General features: G+C 37.7%; 1 non-coding gene across 1 annotated transcript; it reads left to right on the plus strand.

Annotated features, from left to right (window-relative positions):
- Positions 1–3,792: 3,792 nt before the first annotated feature.
- On the plus strand, positions 3,793–3,885 carry trnai-uau (transfer RNA isoleucine (anticodon UAU)). Its single transcript is given in 2 exon segments — positions 3,793–3,830; positions 3,850–3,885. It is a non-coding gene; the product is annotated as a tRNA-Ile (tRNA).
- The last annotated feature ends 438 nt before the right edge of the window (positions 3,886–4,323 follow it).

Genomic DNA, 4,323 nt, shown 5'->3' on the forward strand with positions numbered 1-4,323 from the left:
CTCTCAAAGAAGAAGAAGACAAAAGATAGAAACTGCTCATATGACCGCTGGAATCTGTCAGAGGAAGCTGTTCAGGTTTATTTACACCTGAATGTATTCTAAGTTGTTTATTTGAGCTTTTATTTATCAAGGGCAGGGTTGTGATGAGGTGCCATTTCAAGTCACACTTTGGATTCCAGAGAGTTTCCACTGTAAGGATGTGGTCGACACTTTGTCTACAATAACTTGGCATTTAAACACCACCGATCATGAGCTCAGAGACCTGTACAAAGTAAAGAGAAGTGTTTGTTTACTCAACATTTAGAGAGATGTGGCTTCTAATCCTGCTGATACTGTAAGATACCACAGAATCCAAAGTTGTAACTGTGCAGCTTTAAAAAAGGAGCTATTGACTTTAAACACTGGTGACAAAAAAAATAATTGCCTGCATTCAAGTCATATTTGATAAATAACACAGGTAAGCAGTGTCCACATCTAAATAAGGGCGGTGAAGGATGTGTAAACAGCAAAAGGAGCTCCTCGGATCAGTTATCAGGACACAGAAACTGTGAAAAGTTGCACCAGAATGATTAGACCCTTGTTTAGAAACACTCTTATCCATTTTAAACTGCCTTATCCTTATGCCCCCAATCTACTTTTAAACTGTGATGGTGGAGGTAGTTTTAAGGTGAACAAAAACAAACAGCTTAGTCTAATACGACTGAAAGAAAATATGTGTTGAGGTTGCAGGTCGTTTTGGGGGAAATACCCTGCCTGAAGGGAGGGAAAATGTTAGCCTTTGTAGACCATTTACATGCACAAAAACCTATATAACACTGTACAAGAAAAGGAGAACACAAAAAAGCATAGGGCCCCTTTAAGGCGACTCTTGCACCAGCATCAATCTTAAAGGTCCTCTATTATACTGTTTTTCATCAATATGTTATAGGTCTCAGATATATACAGAACATGTCTCTGAAGTGTTTGGCTCCAAACACCAAACAGATCATTGCATCATTACCCATAATCCCCTCTGTTTCAGCCCTGTTTCAAAAGTGCTGATTCTCTGTCTGTTATTTTAGATGAAAATAAGGAGCCCCTCCCCACGCCCCTCTGAGAGACATTTGGTTAAAAATAACACAATGGTGCTCTAGGAGGAGATTCAGGTGATAAGGTGAGGGGGGGTTACCTTGGTTGCTGATTGGCTAATTGTTATACAAGCCAACAAATCGTTATGACATCATAAAGTGGCACAAATCTGATCAGCTCATTTTCAGACAGGTTTTTATATAAATGGATCAGGACAAAAAGAGAGGAAATCTTTTTTCCTGAAACTTTCAGAGTCTCTTTACACAGAGGGGACATGTTTATGTATAACTTTCGGAAACAGTTCTAAGTTGGTTTGAATCCTACTTAAAGAACAGAAAAAAACGTTGTTTCTATAGGTAAATACACATCTGAGTTGACAAATATGACATGTGGGGTTCCTCAAGGCTCCATCTTGGGGCCTCTTCTCTTTAACATCTACATGCTACCACTGGCTCAGATAATGAAGAACAACAAAATAAGTTACCATAGCTATGCAGATGACACACACATTTACCTAACCATTTCACCAGGAGACTATGCTCCAATTCAAACACTGAGTAAGTGCATTGAACAAATTAATGACTGGATGTGTCAGAACTTTCTCCAATTAAACAAAGATAAAACTGAGGTAATGGTTTTTGGAGCCAAGGCAGAACGTATAAAAGTTAGCGCTGAGCTTCAGTCTGCAATGTTCAAAACAACAGATAACGCCAGAAATGTAGGTGTAGTCATGGACTCTGACCTGAGTTTCAACAGTCACACAATCACCTAAAGAATATATCTAGGATTAAAAGACTAATGTCACAGCAGGATTTGTCTTGTCCATGCTTTTATCTTCAGTAGACTGGACTACTGTAATGGTGTCTTTACAGGTCTATTAAAAAATCTATTAGAAAGCTGCAGCTAATTCAGAACGCTGCTGCTCGAGTCCTCACTAACACTAAGAAAGTGGATCACATCACTCCTGTTCTGAAGTCTTTACACTGGCTTCCTGTGTGTCAAAGAATAGATTTTAAAATACTGCTGCTGGTTTATAAAGCACTGAATGGTTTAGGCCCAAAATACATTTCTGACCTCCTGCTAAATTATGAACCATCCAGATCTCTCAGGTCTTCAGGGACTGGTCAGCTTTCTGTCCCCAGAGTCAGAACTAAACATGGTAAAGCAGCGTTCAGTTATTATGCTCCAAATATCTGGAACAAACTCCCAGAAACCTGCAGGTCCGCTGCAACTCTGACTACTTTTAAATCCAGGTTAAAGACTTTTCTTTTTGCTGCTGCTTTTAATTGAACTATTCACATCTTAAACTGCACTGTAACTTTTATCCATGTATTTTTTCTTTTAATGTTTATTTTATTATCTTTTCTTTTTAATGACTGATTTTAAATGCCATTTTCTTAATGTCTTTCATTTTTTGTAAAGCACTTTGAATTTCCTTGTGTTGAAAGGTGCTATATAAGTAAAATTGCCTTGCCTTGCCTATAACAGACATGAACAAGTGGATTTTGCATAATAGGTGACCTTGGAGGTGAGCATCAATCTTAATTAGTCTTAAAATACTTCTCACTGATCTTTCAATTATTTTTTATTAAGAGCTACTTCTGATTATTATAAATTGAACTATTGCCAATCATCAGTAGGCTACCTACAGGGTGGAGGTGTATTTGTTTAGATTTAATCCCAAACTTTTTTCTACTTTTAAGATTAAATCAAATAAGATGTAAAAACGAGATTTAGATGTATATGCTGCTAATTTGTTGATCTCTCAACCTCAGCATTGCTCTGCATCGCGCTGCACACTGACTGTTTGCTATAAATTCAACTTTATAAGACACACATGTAGCTGACTGCAATGTTCATGAACCTCTACACTTATGTACTGAAAGTTAAGCGTCGTAAATAATAAAACCTAAAACTCACTTTGTTTTTGACAAATATTGTGTGAGAGATGAATAGGATGCGAAACACACAATATCTGTGAATCTGTGAATTCCATTCTATTTTAATGTAAATACTGCTATATTTTATTGTACTATATTTTTCATCAATTTTTAATGTTATTATAGTTTTCTTAAAATAGTAGTAAACCTATTTCTGATTCTGAAAAAAAACATAATACAATCGCAATTACCAATCAGCAGCGTGTTAGTTATAGTTTCAGTTCAAGGTGGGGTAGGTAATTTTGGAGAAACCAGCTCGAGATCGCTTGAATTTGAAAATACACAACCGGAAAAAATCTGCCACTTCCTCACAGAGCCCCTCCTCCAACACACACGAACGCGCACATGACCAATGAGGGCACGAGATAAGTTTGTGCACAGATGGAAGGCTGACAGGCAGGTAGGCCATCCAGTTATTTTATCCGGGCCGGTTCAGATAATTGGTCGTGCTTTTTACAGCGCCACGGCTTCCAGATTACATTTTTTTATGTATTTATTGTCAAAGCATTTAATATATTCATTGCTATCAGGATGTTAAGAGCATTCCATGGAATATAACAAAAAGTGTTTCTGAAATAAAGTACATAGGCACCTACATAGGCACCACCTTAAAATGAAAGAGATCAAAAAATAATGTTTGTAAGCTTTCAAAATTTGGATTGAAATTAGAGAGGGAGTGGAGTGTGTGTATTCCTTTATAATATCACAGTTTCAGCAACAATTTAAGAAAACACACAAAGTCTGCAAACTATTATATGAGCTCTCTCGGCTCAAAGAGGTATACGCTCCAGTGGCGCAATCGGTTAGCGCGCGGTACTTATAAGACAGTTCCTGCAGAGCAATGCCGAGGTTGTGAGTTCAAGCCTCACCTGGAGCACTTCTATGACTAGGTAGACTGTAAAGCCTGGTGTTTATTGCTTGACAAAGTGTTGGCATTGTGCGTGTTATGTATTAAATATTGCGATACAAAAACACCTCGGCCTGCCATTCAGTCCTGTGAAAACTCCAGTTAGATTACTACTTCCGCGATCTCATTACAATGATTCCTTGTGTTTCCATTTCCAAGACTCAAGTGGGAGTGCTTTAACTCCTGAAAAAAACAATGTTGTTCTTGATAACCACTGCATTTCTTCAGCCATCAACTGTACTGGAAAATCATGTTTTGAAATGAGTTAAGCAGCATCATTTTTGATGATCACATTTCTTTCTGTTATGGAGGAACAAAGCCTCCCTGTTGTCAGAGGACGTCAGAGTACAGATACAAGCGGCATTATTGAATGCTCCAGAGACAGAAAAGTTATTATCACAAACACAC

Source organism: Pseudochaenichthys georgianus, chromosome 15, assembly GCF_902827115.2.
Source record: "Pseudochaenichthys georgianus chromosome 15, fPseGeo1.2, whole genome shotgun sequence".
NCBI classification, from domain to species: Eukaryota; Metazoa; Chordata; class Actinopteri; order Perciformes; family Channichthyidae; genus Pseudochaenichthys; species Pseudochaenichthys georgianus.